The sequence below is a fragment of the Schistocerca gregaria genome, unplaced genomic scaffold (assembly GCF_023897955.1).
Source record: "Schistocerca gregaria isolate iqSchGreg1 unplaced genomic scaffold, iqSchGreg1.2 ptg000583l, whole genome shotgun sequence".
Lineage (NCBI taxonomy): Eukaryota > Metazoa > Arthropoda > Insecta > Orthoptera > Acrididae > Schistocerca > Schistocerca gregaria.
This window is the reverse complement of record NW_026061973.1, coordinates 1,683,006-1,708,832: the sequence shown is the minus strand read 5'-3', so window position 1 is coordinate 1,708,832 and position 25,827 is coordinate 1,683,006. Positions and strand designations below refer to the sequence as shown.

Below are 25,827 nucleotides of genomic sequence, written 5' to 3'. Positions count from 1 at the left end.
CAGAAATTCAGATTAGTTGTAGCTTCGGTGACAATCGCCTTTTTTACATTTTCCCCGTAAACTAGATAATTATGAAACGTAACAACTACTCTAAAATATCTGCAGCAACGGACTTGCCGCGGAGGTTGCGTCGGTTCACGTGAGATCACCGAAGTTAAGTGCGTTGTCGGGCGTTGAAGGCACTTGGATGGGTGATCATCCAGGCCGCCATGCGCTCTTGCCATTTCTCGGGGTGCACTCAGCCTCATGATGCCAATCGAGGAGCTACTCGGCCCAATAGTAGCGGCTCCGGTCAAAAAATACCAACATAACGACCGGGAGAGCAGTGTGCTGACCCCCGCCCCTCCTGTTCGCATCCTCCACGGATGATTACACGGCGGTCGGATGGTGCTGTCCCAGTAGGTCACTCGTGGCCTGAAGACGGAGTGCTTACAAAGCAAACTACTCTCCAGTGGATGGTCGTACTACTGAGACCTTGATGCCTGGCATCAATAACAGATGGCAGCACAAGAGGTTGGCTTACGCCTACTGCCGAATTTTGCGATCTGTCGTAAGCCTGCGTAAGCACGTGGGGCCTTCCGTCTTAAGTGCAAGCATATCGATTGCGTTTTCTGCCGCGCGACTTGAGTGGAATGTTTCATTATTTCTGAAATATTATAGAAATGTTTTTCGTTGTATATCCTCACCATCGGTACTGAATTTACTGTAAAATTACTTGCTCACTTTTCGGAACTTCCGTTCATAGTAAATCGATACTATTTGAAGCCGTGGTAGACACGAGTCTAGTGTGCTTCACCTTCAGCACCTTCTGTGTCAGTCTCGGTTCCTATGTCCCTGATTTCACAACGAACAGTTCGTTGTCTACTGAGTATACTGTCTGTTGCACGACACTATCCCTCCCACGCTGCTAAATGTAGGTCGTCGGCAAAATATGACTGCAGTGGAACAAGGGCGTCTGCAGAAATTTCCCCAGGAGGTGGTGGTGGCATTGTTAGTGGTGTGTGTGTGTGTGTGTGTGTGTGTGTGTGCGTGTGTGTGTGTGTGTGTGGAGGCCATTACTATGAAATTCACACAGTCCAGACCGCCAAGGAAAATAAACCTTGAGATTTGGAAAGGTTGTTGATCTTATACCGCTTATACTGCATATTTCGAAATTCCACCTCTAAGGGGGATACACAGGAAATGAAAGGATTTTTGAAACATGTAGCTATTAAGGTAATTTTGAAGCTAGGCAGACGAAAATTTGTATCTGGTTTCTAGGTCAGAAATAAAGAAATATGTGTTCCAGTATTATTGGGAATTTAACCTCTATGAGGTGAAATAGTAGGTGAACATTTTATCTTGAGATAAAAAATTATGGAAGGACTATGGAAGTATTTTTAAGGCTATATCTACGAAAATTGGTATTTGACTTCAAGGTTACAAATAAGAAAATACGTATTTTCGTGTTTTTGGAAGTTCAACCCCTAAGGGGATGAAATAGAGTGAGCTGGTGCGTTTCTGGCGCCAGTTTCCGTCGATCGATGTTTCGATCTTTGAGTCGCGGTCCAGAGGACACTGCTCGCTAACCGACTGTAGTAGTTCTCTGTGCGGCCCAACATCGGGCTTACCGCGCTTACACTGGACACAGTTGCCAACAAATCGCATGCCATCGCCATATAGGTTGGGCCAAAACATGTGTTCCCGAACTCTGTTCAAGGTCTTGTAGAACCCCAAATGATCCCCTACCGCCGAATCGTGGAAATATCTGAGTGCCATGCTAACTCGTTCCTTTGGAATACAGACCTTCCCTTCACCACGGTTGTCTTCCCCTTTACACAAGACACCCCCCGCCCACCCCACCCCCCGAAGACCTCGCCATCCGCCAACTGCTGCCGAATCGGTCCCCACCCGGGGTCCTCGGCCTGTTTGCCGGCTAAGTCGCAGAAGAAGCCGGGTGTCTCGGAGAGAAGGAAATTGACCCCCAGATCCGGCTCCACGTGGCCATTGCCTTCCCCAGACTCTGCCGCGAACATACGGATAAGAGCGTCGCCAATTCATTGTCTCTGCCACTAATATGGCGAACCTGGAGATAAGTCTCGTCATCTTAACTTCGGTATGATTTTTAGCGATCTTATTAATCAAAGTTTAAGGGCTGGCACTGGCCAAGTAACTCACGGAGGCTCATTGGTTTCAGTCCAGTTGTATTGCTCACCTGTTCTCCAGATAGGGTTGTGTAGTTTATGTCTCAGAAAATTGTCTGCTCTTGATGTGTGTTGTGTTAGAGATAACTGGCAGCGGTCGACGCTAGCATACTGGGAGCAGAGCACCACGGCGGCAGAGAGATATTTGAGGCCATGTCCTCTCCTTTACATCTTGGGTTATGTTGTCACTTTTGCGTGATTCCCTCTTTCCGGTGCTGAACTATAGCATCCAAAGTTCAATTGCATTGCCATGTTGAGTATATTTCTATGTCATTCTCTGCCTCGTGGATCTCTTGTATTGATTTGAATCCTTGGTCTGCTCGCGTCTATCGCCAATTCACACGAAATATTGAAGCAACCTTATTTTAAGGGTATTGTCATATAGTCATGTTCTAGTTGTAATCATTCTAAGAATATTGTTGATTAATCAACTGAGTAAGTAAATTTGAAGGTCCGTTTAGTCAAAATTAAAGACCCCCTTAATTGTTTTAGTCATTTTTATACAGTTTTGTTTAGGAAAGTTGGCAAGCCGAACGTTAAATATCTGTATTCTTACGCTTAATCTGTTTCTCCCCTGATTGCAAGTAGTGAGAGTTCTGCTATGAATTTTATGGACATTTGTGCTATTTAAGTAAAGCTTTACCTAAGTATATATACCTAGTCATATTCAAATTTCAAGTTTTACGGGTCTCGTTCCACTTAACGAAATTTATTTATTATTTGTCCAACTGATCTGGCCTTGTGATTTTATAATGCTTTTGATTGTAATAAAATATGTAGCAACTACAACGGATTACTATTGTGATTTTGGTGTGTCACTACCATACCCCATTTCATAGAGGATGAAATGTTTCATGAAATATATGAAAACCTGTTTTTGATACATTCAACGATTAAGAGGGTGGAATATAGGATGTAATGTTTTATGAAAGTATTTCAGTGCGAAAGAGTTTTTAAAGCGAAATCTATGAATATTGTGTTATTGAAAAGTACGTGTTTCACTGTTTTTGGAACTACAACCTCCAAGAAGGTGCAATAGGGGCACAGGTTTCACTGACCCATAGCCTTCCAGCCCAACCTGCAAAGTATACGGACTTGAAATTTGATGAAGGTGTAAATCTTACGCTGAAAGCATCATTTAAGAAGAGATTGTTCGAAATTTCACTCCTATGGGGGTGAAACATGGGTTGAAAGTCTTTTTTTTTAAATATGTCCCCATGTCCCTATTGAAGCTATAACTACAAAACTACGAAAATTGACATTTGGTGTCTTAGTCAGATACAAAAAAGAAACAGGTTTTTAGCATTTTCCGAAATTCTTCCATTGGGGGATAAAATAATTAGTGAAGGTTTTTTGAAAATAAATCATTATTAAAGAACTACTGAAGCATTTTCATAGCTACATCTATGAAAATAGGTATTTGACATCTCGGTTGGATGTAAAAAAAATGTGTTTCGTTGCTTTTGGAAATTTAACTCACTAATAGAGTGAAATAGGGGATGTAATGTTTTATGAAATATTTCACTATGAAAGCATTTTTAAAATTAAATGGATGAAGATTTGAATTTGGCTCCTCGGCTCTAAATAGAAGAATACGTGTTTAATTGTTTTTGAAACCCAACCCCCTAAAGGGTGTGAGATGTTTCAGAAAATGGTTCATTATGAAAGGATTGCTAAATATATCTGACAATTCGTATTCGGCTAATATGTTACAATTTTTAAAAACTACGTGTTTTTCTGGTTTTGGAACTTCGAGCATAAGGGGATGAAAATTTTAATGAAATATTTATTGCGTTATATTAAAATATTTCAAATCTGCATCTATGAAAACCGGTATTTCACTTCTCAATTAGATATAAAGAAATATGCGTTAGGGAATGAAAGACTGTACGGAGATATCACCACAAGAATACAAACGGCTTGATTAACAAAAACCTTGGACTCCAGCTGTCAGCATTGCTTTTTGATCATTCAGTAAAAGACCATGCTTCAACGGCGCTAAGTTTAGAAAGTTTAGAAAGTGTTGCAGTTTATAAAAGACATAAAAAAACGATTAAAGAAAAAAATTCTTTGCAGACCATGAACGGTCTACGCAAGTAAAGAAGCGGATGATAAGCTAGCTCTTTATGCAAATGAGTTGGTCAGTTTAAGTTCCGAGACATGTCATGCAGCAGGAACGGAATCCTATAGTTGCTACGATTGGCTAAAGGAAAAGTTTTGCAGAATCACTCGAAATCACTTCTGCAAGTGGCTAAGAATCTCGTAATGAATAAAAATTCTGTACTGAGAATACCAAGGTGGGAGATGCAAGATTCCTCCCCCCCCCCCTTCCCCCTCCTCACAATGCTATCCTTCTTTACCTACAGGAAAAAATAAATAAATATATTAATAAATAAAACTAGAGAAATTTCTACTGTGAAACTATTTGCATACAAGAGAACGGCCCTTGAAATTTAACTCTTCAAAGTTTTAAGCCCTGCTCATTCCGGATATTGATTAGAAAGTGTTAATCCACATGTGAAACCTGAGTATATAATCCCTGTGACATTTGATCAACGGTGTTCCATAAGGACAGGTTCTCATTCAAAACGTTCGAAAATTCAATTTCTTTGTAGTTGCATTTTTTAAAGGTGTACTTGTCTAGACTCTTGGAACAGAAAGTTTTTCTTTTTAATCCGTGCTTTACAAAAGTTTCTACAGTCCATTGTTTGAAGCAGTGTCACGGCTGCCATGAGCCGCGCGGGGTACCCGCCATGTGTCCAACGCCTTGTCACGGTTCGCGCGGCTCCCCCTGTTGGAGGTTCGAGTCCTCCCTCGGGCATGGTTGTGTGTGTGTTGTCCTTAGCATAAGTTACTGTAAGTAGTGTGTAAACATAGGGACTGATGGTTCAAATGGCTCTGAGCACTTTGGGACTTAACATCTGAGGTCATCAGTTTCCTAGAACTTAGAACGACTTAAACCTAACTAAATTAAGGACATCACACACACCCATGCTCGAGGCAGGATTTGAACCTGCGACCGTAGCGGTCGCGTGGCTCCCGACTGAAGCGCCTACAACCGCTCGGCCACATCGGCCGGTCTATCATGTATTCTAGAAGAGTTGCAAGGTCGTCAGTGGCGCCTGTTCTTTCGAGAGCAGTTACTATCTTCATATCTATGGTTAAACGTTACCCAGCCATTGACCTTCGTCTGTGCGAATGCGCACAGGTTGCCGGAACTCTTACGGGAATCGTCACCTTAGTGTGAGCCAGTAATGAGTGGATGGACAAATACCTATTAAGTACATTACGTATGCGGATTGTGGACGGTTGGGGATGTGAGTCTCACGGGAAGCGTGCGAGGGATAAATTCCTGCAGTCGTGCTGTTCATGTGTGCCCTCGATGGCTCAGATGGATTGAGCGTCTGCCTTGTAAGCAGGAGATTCTGGGTTCGAGTCCCAGTAGGGGCACACTTTTCAGCTGTCCCCATCGAAGTATATCAACAACACCTGTCGGCAGCTGAGGGTTTCAATTAATTATCAGTTGTGAAGGTGATTCGATGAACCCTTTGCCAGGCACTTAAATGTGTTTTGCAGGGTATCCATATAGATGTAGATGATAACTCGTCCCGTGTCGCACGTGCTCAAAATGATTCATACTGCAGAATGCATGCAAACATACTCACCGAAAATACGGACGAATATCAAGTGCAGGCTGCCGAGTGCTGCATATCCAGCTTTGACAGATCGGCTTTTCCTGCCAAGAAGAACAGGAAGTTGCTGTCTAGGAACAATCAGAGGTAGAGGAAGGGTTGATAAATACTCCTTGACTTGCAGACTAAACGTAAATAACGAAAATACATTTTTGGTAAAAATTGGTCAAAACATAATCGGTTGCCCTCCGTATTGGATTAGCTGTTTTGAATATTGAAAATCTGACTTCAGATTCGTTTTCAGCGACATTAAAAATATATATGTAACACTCAGTTCATGCAAATCGAAGTAATAATATAACTAAATGTTTTCCCTAAACTTTGAACACATTTTTTTCGGGTAACTATTTTCTCAGAACGGCATGCAGCATAAATTAAAAGTGGTTCGTTCTCTTAACATCTACCTCTGACCCCTAAAAGTAAACACTTTTCTTAGGAACTTATAGCTATAATATGACATTTGTTAATATTAACTAATTTTTGTGTAGGCATAAGGAGTGAAACAAACCCTCAAAAATCGAACTCAAAGTTCGAATTAGCACTGTATCGTTAAATTTAAGGTTGTTTCATTGCGGTTAGGTATACGCTCCCATAAATTTTATGTTTTATCGACTGATGTTATCCATTTTCAATTTCAGAGGAATAATGTAGTATCAACTGATGTTACCCATTTTTGAATTCAGGTAACATATGAGGTGCCACACTGCACGCGCTCTGCGTACTCCAGTCTCGCAGGCCCTTGATCAAATCATAATTACGGGCGCCATTTTTTATTGAAAATCTAAAATTAAGCTCATAGTATTATCACTCGTAATTCCCAAACAGATCTTTCGAATGTATTTTCATTGTCTCAAAAAGAATTTCAAATGTACCCTTTTTTGCTCATTTGTATGAGAACCTGGCCGTAACGCCGGAATATAGTCACGAGATTTTTTTTCAGAGACGCTGTACGTTCGCGAGAAGACTTTCGTTCTGCGCGTGTCGAAGGACATTCCTCAGATATTACTGTGTGTGTGCTACTCAGTCGCGCCATTTAAGTGTACATCTTTGCATAGTTTTCCTTTCACGATGTAAACAGTGTTCCGCTCAGTTGCTAACTGGCCAGTGAGTGGTTCCGAAGGTATCGGATGTGCGGTGCGTTCGGTCTGCTAGGACAACAGCAGACTAGCGTGGTGCGATGGCAGAAGCAGACACTGAGGGAGCTAGCTGCTGGGACGCCAGCGAACAATTTATGCCAAGTAAGACGAAGAGGACTATTCTAAAATTACGAGCCGTCTCAAAAGTGTTTACCATTGGTAAATCTTGCTGTTGAGTCTGACAAAACTGGCAGTTTTGCCTAGAGATACATTAGAGAGAGCTACAGGAAATCCCCCCACCCCCCTCAATGAATTTTTGGTTGTGATGACAGGCCGATTGGTAGTGTAGCCCGAGATCTAAGTTAGGTTGGAAGGTGGTAATTTGATTGAGAGTTGTTTACGCCAACGATTATGAATGCCGACTAAACGTTGTGCGAGCAGATTGCCCTGTAGCGTAGCCTAGCGTTTCCGTCCGCGCCACATTTAACACACTTTCTCTAACTGTGTACAAAAGTCTCACAACAGCCACGATAACTACGTTTCTGGTGGTGGTGGTGGGGGGGGGGGGTGGTAGAGTCCACTATGTAACTTTCACTGCAAATTTTAGTAACCGCATAAACTAACCGAAATAGAAGCGTAATTTTAACTATATTTCCTTTTGTGGGAAAATAATGGTTCTCCTCTTTCGGCAGCAACTGTAATATGTAGGCGACTTATTAGTTTTTTTAACTCTGAATCATGATCTCAATAGACGCAGTGCTTTTTTTACGTTACTTGATTTGTGGTCTATAGTAAACAATGCAACGAATTGGTAAATTCTTTGAAGTTTGACGTGTGTTACATAGACGACGTCTGCAATGTTCGTAAGGCCAAGTTTGCATATATTCGGTGTCTGTTTTTTTCGCCATGTACTGTATAATTAAAGGGAGGAGGATTATGTTCAAGGAGCAGTGCATTAGCAGTCTATGGAGAAATTGAGAATTTGGATCTAAAGAACGGCATGCTCGGGCAGTTCGTGCTATTCTGTTGACCACTGTGTAATTCGGACACAGTGATCATTGCCTCTCCCTCGTAACCAGGGGACTCGGGTGCTAATCCTGGTCTGGCACAAATTTTCAACAGTGCTCATTGACTAAAGTCTGTGCCCATTGTCAGCTAATGTCATTGTTTCGGTGTTAAATTGTATTTTGTTCACGATACGTAGTTTGGCTTTTTCATGGATAACAGCTTTGAAAAGCGTACAGGTTATATTGATATTTGCTCGTCGTTAGTCCAAGGCAACTATAGCGATTTATAAACACAGTTGTAGTTCGTATTAAGCCTACATACGTAATTGTGTCCTGTGTTTCTTTACCAAGAACTACTTCGTAAGTAATTCCCCTGTAGTGGTATTTTGTTTTAGTATTTTGTTTAAATATTTATAGACTGCAGGCTTGGATGAAATATGAAACACATGTCTGAAGTTCCTGTTGATACTGCAGATACTGTTTCATCCGTACTAGGGGCCAAAACATTTCATCTAATACAGAAGGACACAATTTGTCTAGAGATTTAGCAATTTTTCGTAATAGAGGCCTTGCTTCGATATATTTTTCTCTAATTCTTGTTTGGATTTAATCTTAAAACACACTAACTCTTCCACCACTTATTCGATATGTGGTTTTATCCATTTCGTAGCCTAGAGTTCCTAAACGGTCGATAATATTAATGATTTCCTTTCTCAATTATATTTTCTGTAAATCTCCTGTTTATGGTTATTGCTAACATGTTTCACGTTCTCACTTTTATTATTTTTATTTTTCTAGTTTTGTGCCTTGTAGCCAAATTTTCTTTGAATCTGGTTTCTAATTCTGAAATAGTAACAGTTGAAGGTCAAGAGAAGATTGCGGTCTATTTGAGGAGAGTGGCTTGGAGATTTTTTATAACAGACGTATACAGGTCATGGGGATCCTTACCTATATACATTTACTTCGAGTGTGATGTAGCCCATTCTCTTGTCATGATCTCGGCTGTATCGTAGCACATTGTCTCGGTTAGGTTGGAGATTTCTGTTGAGAGTTGCCGAAGTCAACGAAAGTGATTACAAAGTAAAGACTGTGCTAACAGAACGATCTGTAGCGTAGTCCAACACGTTCTTTCTGTCCTTTTCAAGCCTCTTTTAATTAAAAATAACTAAAGCTGCAAGATACAATCACAAAAACTGTACTACGTAATAGAGTAATCCCAGACTATTGTTGTGTAAGTTGTGTGCGTACACTATTTTTTTTGTCAGTGAATATACATTTTTTTACTCATTTGCTGGGTTTCAATTTTCCCCGTTTTCTGGCAAAAAACCTTTTCCTGTGAAGGGCCCATTAGCTTGTCGGTTATATTTGTGACTTTCTCGACGGTCAGTAATTTCCTGATAGTCCATCCACCGGCGTCATTGTTAACATCGGATATAGATTTTAGTATTAGGAAGGCTAATATGAAGCTAATGCATAAGTAGGTCTAATAATTAATAAAAATAGGAATGCGGGTAAGCTACTACAAACAGCATAGTGAACGCATTGTTGTGGCCAAGATAGCCACGAATCCCACGCCTACCAAAGTCGTAAAAGTAGTCCGCAGATGATGAAGAAATTGATGAAATGTGTGATGAGATAAAAGAAATCATTCGGATAGTGATGGGAGATGAAAATTTAATATTAATGGGTGACTGGAATTCGACAGTAGGAAATGGAAGAAAAGGAAACGTAGTAGGTGAATATGGAATGGGGGTAAAAAATGAAAGAGGAAGCCGCCTGGTAGGTTTTTGCCCAGAGCATAACTTAATCATAGCTAACACTTGGTTCAAAAATCATGAAAGAAGATTGTATACGTGGAAGAGACCTGGAGATACTGCAATATTTCATATATATTATATAATGGTAAGACAGAGATTTAGGAACCAGATTTTAAATTGTAAGACATTTCCAGGGGCAAATGTGGACTCTGATCACAATATATTGATTATTAACTGTAGATTAAACTGAAGAAACTGGAAAAAGGTGGGAATTTAAGGAGATGGGACCTGAAAGAACTGACAGAATCAGAAGTTGTAGAGTGTTTCAGGAAGATCATTAGGGAACGATCTACGGGAATGGGGGAAAGTAATACAGTGTGATGAGGGATCTGAGTGGTGTACTGTCAAGGGGGAGGGGGTTCCTCAGGGATCAGTGTTGGGGCCGCTCCAGTTCCTTATTTATATAAATGATATGCCCTCAAGTATTACGGGTAACTCTAAAATATTTCTGTTTGCTGATGACACTAGCTTGGTAGTAAAGGATGTTGGGTGCAACATTGACTCCGTTTCAAGTAGTGCAGTACATGACCTCAGTCCATGGCTTGTAGAAAATAAACTAACGTTAAATCACAGTAAGCTTCAGTTTTTACATTTTCTAACACACAATTCAACAAAACCTGACGTTTTAATTTCACAGCATGGGCATATGATTGGTGAAACTGAACGGTTCACATTCCTAGGTGTTCAAATAAATAGTAAGATGTCGTGGAAAGCCCACGTTCAGGATCTTGTTCAAAGACTTAATACTGCCATTTTCACTATTGGAACGGTGCCGAAAGTGAGTGATACTTCGACAAGTAAATTAGTCTACTTTGCTTATTTCCATTCACTTATGTCGTATGGTATTATGTTTTTGGGTAACTCTTCCCATTCTAGAAGGATATTTTTGGCTCAGAAACTGGAGGTTCGGGCAAAAAGTGGTGTGAGTTCACGAACCTCTTGTCGACTTCTGTTCAGGGAGTCTGGGTATTTTGACATTGGCCTCTCAATATGTATATTCCTTATTGTCGTTTCTTGTTACCAATATTAGTTTATTTCCAACAATAAGCAGCTTTCACTCGGTTAATACTCGGCAGAAATCAAACCTCCATTTGGATCGGACTTCCTTAACTCATGTGCAAAAATGTGTGCAGTATACTGCTGCATCAATTTTCAATAAGCTGCCACTCGAATTCAAAACTCTTAGCAGTAATCCACGCGCTTTCAAATCGAAACTGGAGTGTTTCCTCATGGGTCACTCCTTTTATTCTGTCGAGGAGTTAATTGAAATATTAAGCTGATTCTCATTGTACTGCTGATAGCGTTTGCTTAAACTTATGGACTGATTTTCTCTCAGGTTCATGAACATGTATTTCTATCTGTTATTACTTTTTTGTTGTAAGTTCGTGTGTCGCCCTAACCGCCGGCTGCTTCACGTCTGCTGTGCAGCGAGCTACCTTAATTTAAGTATTAACTCTATTTTTCTTACTTGTCACTTCTTCTTCCGTGTGTTTTTGCTTTTAGGAAGCTTTAATTGTCGAGTGCTAGTAATAGTGTTACATAGATTTCGTGTTTGTTTTGAATACAGTCAGAGAGAGTCCTTGTAGTCAGCCATAGTGCCAGTAGTGCTAGTGTTTGTTTTGAATACAGTCCAGAGACAGGTAGTGCTATTTTCATTGTTTTCCACAAGAAGTGGTTAGCAATCACAGTTTAGTCAGTAATCAATCGCCTTTAGTGAATTAGCAGTCTACTTAAAAGTTGATTAAGTCTCTTCGGTAAATTGATTCCTTAGGATGGATAGGATGTGTGACTGCTGTGTACGGACGCTGGCCACTCTTCGCGAACAGCTGAGCGTGTTGATGGCCGCGGTCAGCCGTCTTCAGGCTGCTGCCTCGGAGTGTAGCGGCAGTGGGGAGTCTGGTGCGTCGCATGGTGCACCCCAGGTATTAGATGCTTCACCCACTGTCCCTGCTGTCGAGAGATCTTCGCGGGTACCGGGCGCGGTTGGGCCACCCTCTCCCCAAGGGGAGTGGCGGGTTCAGTGGCGTTCGCGGCGCACGAGGCGGAGGGTCAATGTGGAGGCTGGCCGTGTGGCATCGCCCGCTCTACCTGTGAATGGACATGTGGCTGCTCCTTCAGCAAGGTCCGAGCAGGCACACGGGGGGAGGGGTTTATTAGTTATTGGGAGCTCCAACGTTAGGCTAGTGATGGAGCCCCTTAGGGAAATGTTATAGTTCTGGGAGGAGATTTTAATTTTGCTGGATATAGACTGGGAGACTCAAACGTTCATAACGGGTGGCAGGGACAAAGAATCCATTGAAATATTTTTAAGTGCTTTATCTGAAAACTACCTTGAGCAGTTCAACAGAGAGCCGACTCGTGGCGATAATATATTAGACCTTCTGGTGACAAACAGACCCGAACTATTTGAATCAGTTAATGGAGAACAGGGAATCAGCGATCATAAAGCGGTTACTGCATCGACGATTTCAGCCGTAAATAGAAATATTAAAAAGGTAATAAGATTTTTCTGTTTAGCAAAAGTGACAAAAAGCATATTACAGAGTACCTGACGGCTCAACACAAAAGTTTTGTCTCAAGTACAGATAGTGTTGAGGGTCAGTGGACAAAGTTCAAAACCATCGAACAATATGCGTTAGATGAGTATGTGCCAAGGAAGATCGTAAGAAATGGAAAAGAGCCACCGTGGTACAACAACCGAGTTAGAAAACTGCTGCGGAAGCAAAGGGAACTTCACAGCAAACATAAACATAGCCAAAGCCTTGCAGACAAACAAAAATTACGCGAAGCGAAATGTAGTGTAAGGAGGGCTATGCGAGAGGCTTTCAATGAATTCGAAAGTAAAGTTCTATGTACTGACTTGGCAGAAAATCCTAAGAAATTTTGGTCCTATGTCAAAGCGGTAGGTGGATCAAAACAAAATGTCCAGACACTCTGTGACCAAAATGGTACTGAAACAGAGGATGACAGACTAAAGGCCGAAATACTAAATGTCTTCTTCCAAAGCTGTTTCACAGAGGAAGACTGCACTGTGCTTCCTTCTCTTGAAGTCGCACAGTTGACAAAATGGTAGATATCGAAATAGACGACAGAGGGATAGAGAAACAATTAAAATCGCTCAAAAGAGGAAAGGCCTCTGGTCCTGATGGGATACCAGTTTGATTTTACACAGAATACGCGAAGGAACTTGCCCCCTTCTTGCAGCGGTGTACCGTAGGTCTCTAGAAGAGCGAAGCGTTCCAAAGGATTGGAAAAGGGCACAGGTCATCCCCGTTTTCAAGAAGGGACGTCGAATGGATGTGCAGAACTATAGACCTATATCTCTAACGTCGATCAGTTGTAGAATTTTGGAACACGTATTATGTTCGAGTATAATGCCTTTTCTGGAGACTAGAAATCTACTCTGTAGGAATCAGCATGGGTTTCGAAAAAGACGGCCGTGTGAAACCCAGCTCGCGCTATTCGTCCACGAGACTCAGAGGGCCTTAGACACGGGTTCACAAGTAGATGCCGTGTTTCTTGACTTCCGCAAGGCGTTTGACACAGTTCCCCACAGTCGTTTAATGAACAAAGTAAGAGCATACGGACTATCAGATCAGTTGTGTGCTTGGATCGAGGAGTTCCTAGATAACAGAACGCAGCATGTCATTCTCAATGGAGAGAAGTCTTCCGAAGTAAGAGTGATTTCAGGTGTGCCGCAGGGGAGTGTCATAGGACCGTTGCTATTCACAATATTCATAAATGACCTGGTGGATGACATCGGAAAGTCTCTGAGGCTTTTTGCAGATGATGCTGTGGTGTATCGAGAGGTTGCAACAATGGAAAATTGTACTGATATGCAGGAGGATCTGCAGCGAACTGACGCATGGTGCACGGAATGGCAATTGAATCTCAATGTAGACAAGTGTAATGTGATGCGAATGTATAGAAAGATAGGTCCCTTATCATTTAGCTACAAAATAGCAGGTCAGCAACTGGAAGCAGTTAATTCCATAAATTATCTGGGAGTACGCATTAGGAGTGATTTAAAATGGAATGTTCATATAAAGTTGATCGTCGGTAAAGCAGATGCCAGACTGAGATTCATTGGAAGAATCCTAAGGAAATGCAATCCGACAACAAAGGAAGTAGGTTACAGTAAGCTTGTTCGCCCACTGCTTGAATACTGCTCAGCAGTGTGGGATCCACACCAGATAGGTTTGATAGAAGAGATAGAGAAGATCCAACGCAGAGCAGCGCGCTTCGTTGCAGGATCATTTAGTAATTGCGAAAGCGTTACGGAGATGATAGATAACCTACAGTGGAAGACTCTGCAGGAGAGACGCTCCGTAGCTTTGCATGGGCTTTTGTTGAAGTTTCGAGAACATACCTTCACCGAAGAGTCAAACAGTGTATTGCTCCCTCCTACTTATATTTCGCGAAGAGACCACGAGGATAAAATCAGAGAGATTAGAGCCCACACAGAAGCATACCGAGAATCCTTCTTTCCACGTACAATGCGAGACTGGAATAGAAGGGAGAACGGATAGAGGTACTCAGGGTACCCTCCGCCACACACCGTTAGGCGGCTTGCGGAGTACGGATGTAGATGTAGATACTGACACGTTCCATGACCTTGAAGATTTGCTCCTCAATTTGGGCCTACGGAACTTGACATGCGCAGAGAAAGAGGGTAACAGAAGATATATTGAATTTAATTTATGAAAGGAGAAAATACAAAAATGCAGTAAATTAAGCCGGCAAAAAGAAATACTAATGTCTCAAAATGAGATCGACAGGAAGTGCAAAATGGCTAAGCAGGGATATCTAGAGGACAAACGTAAGGATGTAGAGGCGCATATCACTAGGGGTAAGATAGATACTGCCTACAGGAAAATTAAAGAGACCTTTAGAGAAACGAGATTCACTTGTATGCATATCTAGAGCTCAGATGGAAACCCTGTTATCAGCAAAGAAGGGAATGCAGAAAGGTGGAAGGTGTATATAGAGGATCTATACAAGTGCAGTGTACTTCAGGACAATATAATGGAAATGGAAGAGGATGTAGATGAAGATGAAATGGGAGATGACATACTGCGTGAAGAGTTTGACAGAGCACTGAAAGACCTTAATCGAAACAAGATCCCGGGAGTAGGCAACATTCCATTAGAACTACTGACAGCCTTGGGAGACCCAACTCTGACAGAACGTTACCGTCTGATGAGCAAGATGCATGAGACAGCCGAAATACCGTCAGACTTCAAGAAGAATGAAATAATTCCAATTTCAAAGAAAGCAGGTGTTGACAGATGTGAAAATTAGCGAACTATCAGTTTAATAAGTCACAGCTGCAAAATACTAACGCAAATTCTTTACAGACGAATGGAAAAAATGGTAGAAGCCGACCTCAGGGAAGACCAGTTAGGATTCCGTAGAAATACTGGATCATGTGAGGCAATACTGACCCTACGACTTACCTTATTAAGTAGATTAAGGAAAGGCAAACCTACGTTTCTAACATTTGTAGACTTAGAGAAATCTTTTGACAATGTTGACTGGAATACTCTCTTTCAAATTCTGAAGGTGGCAGGGGTAAAATACAGGGAGCGAATTCAATTTACAATTTGTACAGAAAGCAGGTGGCAGTTATAAGAGTCAAGGGATATGAAATTGAAGCATTGGTTGGGAAGGGAATGAGACAGGGTTGTAGACTATCCCCAATGTTATTCAATCTGTTTATTGAGCAAGCAGTAAAGGAAACAAAAGAAAAATTCTGAGTAGAAATTAAAATCCATGGATAAGAAACTAAAACCTTGAGGTTTGCCGATGACTTTGTAATTCAGAGACAGCAAAGAACCTAGAAGAGTAGCTGAACAGAATGAAGTGTCCTGAAGGGATGATATAAGATCAGCATCAATAAAAGCAAAACGAGGATAATGGAATGTAGTCGAATTAAGGTGGGTGATGCTGAGGGAATTAGATTAGGAAATGAGACATTTAAAGTAGTAAAGGAGTTTTGCTATTTAGGGAGCAAAATAACTGATGACGGTGGAAGTAGAGAGGATATAAAATGTAGACTGTCAATGGTAAGAAAAGTGTTTCTAAAGAAGAAAAATTTGCTAACATCGAGTATAGCTTTAGGTATCAGGAAGTCTTTTCTCCGAGTATTTGTATGCAGTGTAGCCACGTATGGAGGTGAATAATGGACAATAAATAGTTTGAACATGAAGAGAATAGAAGCTTTCGAAATGTGGTGCTACAGAAGAATGCTGAAGATTAGATGGGTAGATCACATAACTAATTTGGAGGTATTGAATAGGATACGGGAGAAGAGAACTTTGTGGCACAACTTGACTAGAAGATGGGGTCGGATGGTAGGACACGTTCTGAGGCATTAAGGGATCGCGAATTTAATATTGGAGGGCAGCGTGGATGGTAAAAATCGAGGAGGGAGTCCAGGAGATGAATACACTAAGCAGATTCACAAGGATGTAGGTTGTAGTGGGTACTGGGAGATGAAGCTTCCAGACGATACAGTAGCATGGAGAGCTGCATCAAACCAGTCTGTGGACTGAAGACAACAACAACAACAAGGTATTTGTGTGATGTGTAACCTTCAACAGAAGTGGGGCAGACAAGAGGGTTAGATTATATGTACTTTCCATTGAAATTGATCCATAATGGGGAGATACTCAATGGGAAAATAATATGCTAATTTACTATCCACAGACCGCAAATGGACTGATCATGAACGAGGAATGAAAATTTAGTCACACTTCTGATTGTACACGTATTATTTGACCCCCCCCCCACTCTCTCTCTCTCTCTCTCTCTCTCTCTCTCTCTCTCTCTCTCTCTCTCTCTCTCTCTCTCTAACACACACACACACACACACACTCAATCGCGCGCGCGCGCTAGTTCTAATAAATAATTCAATTCATTAATGGTGTCGGAAGAGATGGTTAGCAAGAAATCCTTTAGGCTCCTCGTAAACTGAAATCTGTCAGTAGTAAAGCTTTTTGTGGCTGCCGGCAAGTTATTGAAAACATCGTTCTCCTTAATGATGGAGACTTTCTTGCACCAAAGTAATTAACTTACCAATTTTTGTGGAGATTATTCACTTCTAGTTATGACTTCATGAAATGAGCTGTTGATTTGAAAATATTCATTTGTTTTTAAACACAATATTCACGGGGAGAACGTACCTTCCATCTCCACCATGTTAACTGATCTATTTATATGATCCTTATTCTAAGTTGTGTTATATTAACGGTAAAACACAAAACATTACTTACATGCATTTCCACTGTTTTCCAACAAGCTGACAATTTTTCATGAATAATATATTAATACTGAAATTTTTAGAAAAATTTTGAAAGAGAGGTTTTGCAGGGAAATTTCAAAAATAAAAAGACCATAGTGTTCATTATAATACAACTTCTCCATGGTTTTTAATTCCTACTCCGAAGTTTTCTTTTGTTTTCTTTACTGCTTGCTCAGCAAACAGATTGAATAACATCGGAGATAGGCTACAACCCTGTCTCACTCCCTTCCCAACCACTGCTTCCCTTTCATATCCCTCGACTCTTCATGCCCTCGAGTAAGAAAACTGACCGTTAGAATTCCATGGTTCTGGGATAAATGGTTTGAGAGGAAAGGTACATTTAGTTAGAAAAGTTACGGAAAATTTAAAGTTGCATTGCACTTAACGTCGTACATGCACTCATTTAAATTCATAGTTTCTTTCACTTTCCAATAGTATGCATGCTGTACAAAAACATAACATTTGTTTCATGATATTTACTTTTTTATTTCTTGCAAGTCTTCTAGAACTTCTCTCGAAAACTTTGTGGGTAGATCTTGGCATTTGTTTTGTTCAGAAACGTTATTACTGTAGCAAACAACTGACTACGAGACAAGAAAAAATGTATTCAATAGGTGAAAGCTCAAAAACTACGGGTAAAATGTCCCTAGGCTTATCATCTCAAAGAAGAGATGGCACAGAGAAACAAGTGGGCATGTCTTACATAGCAAGCTGCCATTTAAACCGACATTTTAGTACCTTCAAATAAGGATTTGGAATAAAATACTTTCATATTCGCACTAAGTGTAAATCAAACTGGTACAGTCACCAAGAAACAAAATTATTTTCATTGTTTTCGGGGTTCCTTTTGCCTTTCGGAATAAATATATTGCGAATCAGCAGTTAACACGCCTGGTTCCCCAAACAGGAGACGACTAGAAACTTCCGAAATGTGGTGGTGTAGAAGAATGCTAAAAAAGTTTTGATCGAATAGCTGATGGGGAGATACGAAATCAGATTAGGGAGCAGAGAAATTAATGGCACAAATTGACAAAAAGAAGCGATCGTGGGTAAATATCATATTTCGATTCCACCCATCCGCTGTGACCCACGACGTTCTGCATTACTTTGATTAGTTGCATTTCGAAGGATACCAGTGGCCTTATTAAACGTTAACTGGGATTGCCTTCGTTTCTAGAGCAATTTATAACGTTCGTTAACTATGATTTTTTTCGGAATATATCGTGATGAACTCTGGGAGGAACCACAGAACACAGCTTAAATTGTCGTTGAAGAAACGAGTAGTGATTGTATTTTTATCTTTCTTATCCGACACGTTGGGGAATCCAAGGTATAATGGGGTACACAGTTGAAAACTTTGATTAAATGTACAAAATTGATAAATAAGAGAGTTACAAATTTTTATATGAACACATTATGATGTATTAATCACAAAAATATAAGAACATTGCCATAAAATAAAACAACAATAGTTTCTCACTCAAAAACAGTAATTTATATCATTTGCACGCGGCAGAATGGGGTGGTAAATACAAGTGATTACAAAAACGTATAAAATTATCGGAAATGCAGAAAATAATGGCTTGCTCGGTATTTTTTTTAGTTTAAAGTGAGTATTAATGTCAAACTACAGTTTTCATGTATCGTATCCTTTTCTTGAGGCTGTTTACAAAATTCACACACGGGGAGACACTCACCATCTTCGCTATCTATTCCTGCTCAAGAATCGTGTGTCCATTTTTTGCACGTGGAACAAGCGACCCAACCTCCAACTGATTTTGAATATAACCCACCACAATATACACACTGACAGTCAGAACTTACCTCATAATCACTCTCGTTAGTATAGTATTCTTACTCCTTTCTTCCATTTATCTTCAGGCTCTTTCTCTCGTTTTTGAGTTCTTAATTTTATTCTCTTTCGCAAAAAGTTTTCTGTTTGCTCTTTCTTCTTTGTCAAAGTTCTTTTTTCTAATTCTCCCATTAATGACTTTTAACTCTTTTTTGTACGGCGAATCAGTTAAAACAACGTTGTTCCCCCTTTTCAGTCTCGCTCTTTTCTTGCTTTCGTTAACTTTTGACAAGAAAATCAGAATCTCAGGTGAAATATGAAATGAGGAGGTTGTGTTGTCAGTTGTCATCCAAGAGCACCCAAGATTAGAACAATTAGCCCCAATAACTTTGTTATTCTTAGGCGTCAGTTCATTGTAACAATTCGCTGAAACCTCGTCCCCTTGATTATCCAGCCCGTTTGAGTCGTCTTTTTCAGCTGGTGTGCTAGTTGGAGGCAATTCCAATTGTTCAGATATAATAACCCCTTCATCTGACGGCCTATCACGTCCGCTGTCAGTTGTGTGTGCCGATAGGAAGTGTGCGTCTTGAATATGGATGGGTCCGTGGGCCATATTGCAGTAGCTTCGAAACCTTTAATAGCGGTTTTCATTGTTGCGCTTTAGACGAAAGCTGAACCAAAAAGCGTTGAAATTTGAAAGATAGTTACGACTTTCCCTGCGTGGCTTCGCAGCCATTTTCGAAGCTGATCACTATAACGAGGATTTATAAAACAAACATCAAGCGGCTGAAGTCTGTGAGAGCAATGTGGTGGTGAAGAAACGCCACTCTCCCTCGCGTAGTCCATAACGTCATTGTTCGTGGTATGAGCTGAGTGGCCATCTGATATAAGGAGAACTGGGACGTGCTTTGATGTCTTAGAAAATATCACTAATTGTGGAAACCATACAAAGAATGACTCTGTGGCCATCCATGCGGTGCTGTGGACCTCAGCGCAACCTCCTGCTGTCAGTCCTAACTCAAATTCTTTCTGCTTCTTCTTTAGTGGAAAAATAATCGTAGGAGGAATGTCAGCTCCGCTTGCTGACGTACTAATGAGGATGGTTGCAGTTTCGCCCCTTTCTGCAGAGGTTAACGATCGCACTGGACGGTTCCCTTTGCAAGCTGCGCTGTTCGATTGGTTTTTAGCATTAACCGAGACGCCTGTTTCATCACAATTAGTTATTTGAGAAGTCATTAGTTTGTGATTGTCAGTTACATTTGTTAGCAACGAAAGAAACCTATCGACAGCTACTTTATTAAAATCAATGATTCTTGTACCAGATAATGCTTCGGGCTTGCGAACAAACCCGCATTTGCTTCTTCAGGGTTTCGTGATGTAATAAAGATTTCGATTTGTTTTGCTCGAAATTTTCGAAAAGGTATCTGTAAAAACGTGCAAAAATTGAAATGGCAAAACTGTGCACCTGCCGAAATACGAGTGCGTATACTCATTTGAAAACATTTTCCTACACCGCTTCTGATACGCTAGAGGTTACCGCACAGTAAACAACAATTGTAGTTGACCGTTTGCCTGCATCGTATAAAGTACGGCCAATAAAATATTTTTGTAGGGGGGACACATCATCTCATCCTAAATGGAGAGTTCATCTATACGTGTAAAAGTAACCACTTGTGCCAGAGGGAAGTGTGTTGGGAGCCTTATTGTTCCTGTTGTATATTAACATTACAGATAATATAAGTAAGCTCACATATTTCGAAAATGATGCCGATATCGACATTGAGGTAACAAAGGTCGTGTGAAGCGATATGCACATACAGGGGATAGTAAAAATGTGACCACCTATACTTGCATCTACATGGATACTCTGCAAGTCACATTTAAGTGCATGGCAGATTGTTCATCGAACCACCTTCACAAGTCTCTATTATTCCAATCTCGCATAGCACCCGGAAAGAATGATCACCTGTGTCTTTCCATACGAGCTCTGACTTCCCTTATTTTATCGTTGTGGTCGTTTCTACCTACGTAGGTCGGTGTCAACAAAATATTTTCGCATTCGGAGGAAAAAGTTGGTGATTGGAATTTCGTGAGAAGATACTGTCGCAACGAAAAACGCTTTTCTTTTATTGATGTCCAGCCCAAATCCAGTATCATTTGTGTGACACACTCTCTCATATTTCGCGATAATAGAAAACGTGCTGCCTTTCTTTGGACTTTTTCGATCTACTCCGTCAGTCCTATCTTGTAAGGATCCCACATCTTCCAGCAGTATTATAAAAGAGGACGGACAAGCGTAGTGTAGGCAGTCTCCTTTGTAGGTCTGTTACGTTTTATAAGTGTCGTGCCAATAAAACGCAGTCTTTGGTTAGCCTTAACCGCAACATTTTCTATGTGTTCTTTCCAATTTAAGTTGTTCGTTATTGTATAATAATAATGGCGTGTGACGAGGGCCTCCCATCGGGTAGCCCGTTCGCCTGGTGCAAGTCTTTCGATTTGACGCCACTTCGGCGACTTGCGCGTCGATGGGGATGAAATGATGATTAGTACAACACAACACCCAGTCCCTGAGCGGAGAAAATCTCCGACCCAGCCGGGAATCTAACCCGGTCTTTTAGGATTGACAGTCTGTCGTGCTGACCACTCAGCTACCGCGGGCGGACGTTAGTTATTGTAACACCTAGTTATTTAGTTGACTTTACGGCTTTTAGATTAGACTGCAACTTCTCTGATAGTGATTCGTCCATTCTGCTTCACCAGCAATATTGCGGGATCAGTAACGACCTGATTTGCGGATATTGCGGGCGTACCTTAACTGGCTTCTGTCTTCATTGATTAGCGGCTACCTTTGAAATGGTTGTACCACTCCTTTAGCCCTGCAGTACCCATTACTTTGTCCACAAGCACACGATGGTTTCAACTTGAGAATTGCCAAGCTTGGAGCCAAATGTGATGTAAAGACGTCATTTTGCTCAGAATACTAAATCCAACGTGTACCACTTGCAAGCGTTCCAAAGTAGTGGAGAAAATCAGGTATGTGTGCTAAATATGCCTGAAAACATGAACGCATGCGCGCCCTGATACCATTGTTGATTTCAACAATTAAAAAAGGTCGGATATTTTTTGAACAGCTCATGTATATAAGCCATCGCCAGTGATGTCGAAAGAGCAAGATACCCCTAACTACGGCAGTTGTATAGGTAGTTCGAATGGAGCGGTCTATTGTCTGACGTATCTCCATAACAGCTCCGAACCGAATACCCCAAAGTTCGACAAATGGTTCAATTGACTCTTAGCACTATGGGTCTTAACATCTATCGTCATCAGTCCCCTAGAACTTAGAACTACTTAAACCTAACTAACCTAAGGACATCACACAACACCCAGCCATCACGAGGCAGACAAAATCCCTGACCCCGCCGTGAATCGAACCCCGGAACCCAGACGCGGAAAGCGAGAACGCTACCTTCACGTCAGGAATCAAGCTGAGCTCAGAAGGGCGCAAGTCCGGGGTTGTCTCTGGCTGATACTGATCTTCGGCCTGACGTGGCTGCTTGTCCTGTTCCAGGGGTTGCCCCTCAGTCTGCAAGATCCGAGCAGTCGCAGAGGGTGGTCTTACTGGTAGTTGGGAGCTCCAACGTCAGGCGCGTAATGGGGCCCCTTAAGGATATGGCAGCAAGAGAGGCGAAGAAAACCAATGTGCAATCCGTGTGCATACCGGGGTGGGTCATTCCAGATGTGGAAAGGGTCCTTCCGGATGCCATGAAGGGTACAGGTTGCACCCATTTGCAGGTGGTCGCTCATGTCGGCACCAATGATGTGTGTCGCTATGGATCGGAGGAAACCCTCCCTGGCTATCTGATTTGGTGAAGACTGCCAGTCTCGCTAGCCGGATGAAAGCAGAGCTCACCATCTGCAGCATCGTCGATAGGACTGACAGCTGACCTTTGGTAAAGGGCTGAGTAAAGGGTCTGAATCAGAGGCTGAGATTGTTCTGCGACCGTGTGGGCTGCAGATTCCTCGACTTGAGCCATAGGGTGGTGGGGTTTCGGGTTCCGCTGGATAGGTCAGGAGTCAACTACACGCAACAAGCCGCTACACGGGTAGCAGGGGTTGTGTGGCGTGGGCTGGGCGGTTTTTTAGGTTAGATGGCATTGGGCAAGTACAAAAAGGGCGGCAGCCTCAACGAGTTCGGGGCAAAGCAGGACATGAGGGGACCAAGCAGCAATCGGTATTGTAATGGTAAACTGTCGAAGCTGCGTTGGTAAAGTACCGGAACTTCAAGCGCTGATAGAAAGTACCGAAGCTGAAATCGTTATAGATACAGAAAGCTGGCTGAAACCAGAGAGAAATTCTGCCGAAATTTTTACAAAGGTACAGACAGGTAGAAAGGATAGATTGCATGCAACCGGTGGTGGAGAGTTAGTCGCTGTTAGTAGAAGTTTATCCTGTAGTGAATTAGAAGTGGATAGTTCCTGTGAATTATTATGGGTGGAGGTTACACGCAACAGCCGAGCTAGGTTAATAATTGGCTCCTTTTACCGACCTCCCGATCCAGCAGCATTAGTGGCAGAACAACTGAGAGAAAATTTGGAATACATTTCACATCAATTTTCTCAGCAAGTTATAGTCTTAGGTAGAGATTTCAGTTTACCAGATATAGACTGGGACACTCAGATGTTTAGGATGGGTCGTAGGGACAGAGCATCGAGTGACATTATACTGAGTGCGCTATCCGAAAATTACCTCGAGCAATTAAACAGAGAACCGACTCGTGGAGATAACATCTTGGACCTACTGATAACAAACAGACCCGAACTTTTCGACTCTGTATGTGCAGAACAGGGAATCAGTGATCATAAGGCTGTTGCAACATCCCTGAATATGGAAGTTAATAGGAATATAAAAAGAGGGAGGAAGGTTTACGTGTTTAGCAAGAGTAATAGAAGGCAGATTTCAGTCTACCTAACATATCAAAACGAAAATTTCTGTTCTGACACTGACAATGTTGCGTATTTATGGAAAAAGTTCAAGGCAATCGTAAAATGCGTTTTAGACAGGTACGTGTAGAGTAAAACTGTGAGGGACGGGATAAACCCACCGTGGTTCAACAACAAAGTTAGGAAACTACTGCGAAAGCAAAGACAGCTTCACTCCAAGTATAAACGCAGCCAAAACCTCTCAGACAAACAGAAGCTAAACGATGTCAACGTTAGCGTAAGGAGGGCTATGCGTGAAGCGTTCAGTGAATTCGAAAGTAAAATTCTATGTACCGACTTGACTGAATATCCTAGAAAGTTCTGGTCTCACGTTAAATCAGTAAGTGGTTGGAAACAGCATGTCCAGACACTCCGGGGTGATGATGGCATTGAAACAGAGGATGACAGGCGTAAAGCTGAAATACTAAACACCTTTTTCCAAAGATGTTTCATAGAGGAAGACCGCACTGCAGTTCCTTCTCTAAATCCTAGCACAAACGAGAAAATGGCTGACATCGAAATAAGTGTCCAAGGAGTAGAAAAGCAACTGGAATCACTCAACAGAGGAAAGTCCACTGGACCTGACGGGGTACCAATTCGATTCTACACAGTACGAGAAAGAACTTGCCCTCCCTTCTAACAGCCGTGTACCGCCAGTCTCTAGGGGAACGGAAGGCTCCAAATGATTGGAAAAGAGCACAGGTAGTCCGAGTCTTCAAGAAGGGTCGTAGAGCAGATGCGCAAAACTATAGACCTATATCTCTGACGTCGATCTGTTGTAGAATTTTAGAACATGTTTTTTGCTCGAGTATCATGTAGTTTTTGGAAACCCAGAATCTACCCTGTAGGAATCAACACGGATTCCGGAAACATCCATCGTGTGAGACCCAACTCACTTTATTTGTTCATGAGACCCAGAAAATATTAGATACAGGCTCCCAGGTAGATGCTATTTTTCTCGACTTCCGGAAGGCGTTAGATTCAGTTCCGCACTGTCGCCTGATAAGTAAAGTAAGAGCCCACGGAATATCAGACCAGCTCTGTGGCTGGATTGAAGAGTTTTAACAAACAGAACACAGCATGTTGTTATCACTGGAGAGACGTCTACAGACGTTAAAATAATCTCTGGCGTGCCACAGGGGAGTGTTATGGGACCATTACTTTTCACAATATATATAAATGAGGTAGTAGATAGTGTCGGAAGTTCCATGCGGTTTTTCGCGGATGATTCTGTAGCATACACAGAAGTTGCAGCATTAGAAAATTGTAGCGAAATGCCGGAAGATCTGCAGCGGATAGGCCCTTGGTGCAGGGAGTGGCAACTGACCCTTAACATATACAAATGTAATGTATTGCGAATACATAGAAAGAAGGATCCTTTATTGTATGATTATATGATAGCGGATCAAACACTGGTATCAGTTACTTCTGTAAAATATCTCGGAGTATGCGTGCGGAACTTTTTGAAGTGGAATGATCATATAAAATTAACTGTTGGTAAGGCGCGTACCAGGTTGAGATCCATTGCGAGAGTCCTTAGAAACTGTAGTTCATCAACAAAGGAGGTGGCTTACAAAACACTCGTTGGACCTATACTTGAGTATTGCTCATCGGTGTGGGATCCGTACCAGATCGGGTTTGCGGAGGAGATAGAGAAGATTCAAAGAAGAGCGGCGCGTTTCGTCACAGGGTTATTTGGTAACCGTGATAGCGTTACGGAGATGTTTGACAAACTCAAGTGCCAGACTCTGCAAGAGAGCCGCTCTTCATCGCGGTGTAGCTTGCTCGCCAGATTTCGAGAGGGTGCGTTTCTGGATGAGGTATCAAATATATTGCTTCCCCCTACTTATACCTCCCGAGGAGATTACGAATGTAAAATTAGATAGATTAGAGAGAGCACAGGGGCTTTCAGACAGTCTTTCCTCCCGCGAACCATACGCGACTGGAACAGGAAAGGGAGGTAATGACAGTGGCACGT

The 25,827-nt window shown here is 41.7% G+C and overlaps 1 non-coding gene across 1 annotated transcript; it reads left to right on the top strand.

Annotated features, from left to right (window-relative positions):
- Window positions 1–5,558: 5,558 nt before the first annotated feature.
- Trnat-ugu (transfer RNA threonine (anticodon UGU)) lies at window positions 5,559–5,633 on the top strand. Its single transcript has one exon. It is a non-coding gene; the product is annotated as a tRNA-Thr (tRNA).
- Window positions 5,634–25,827: the final 20,194 nt, after the last annotated feature.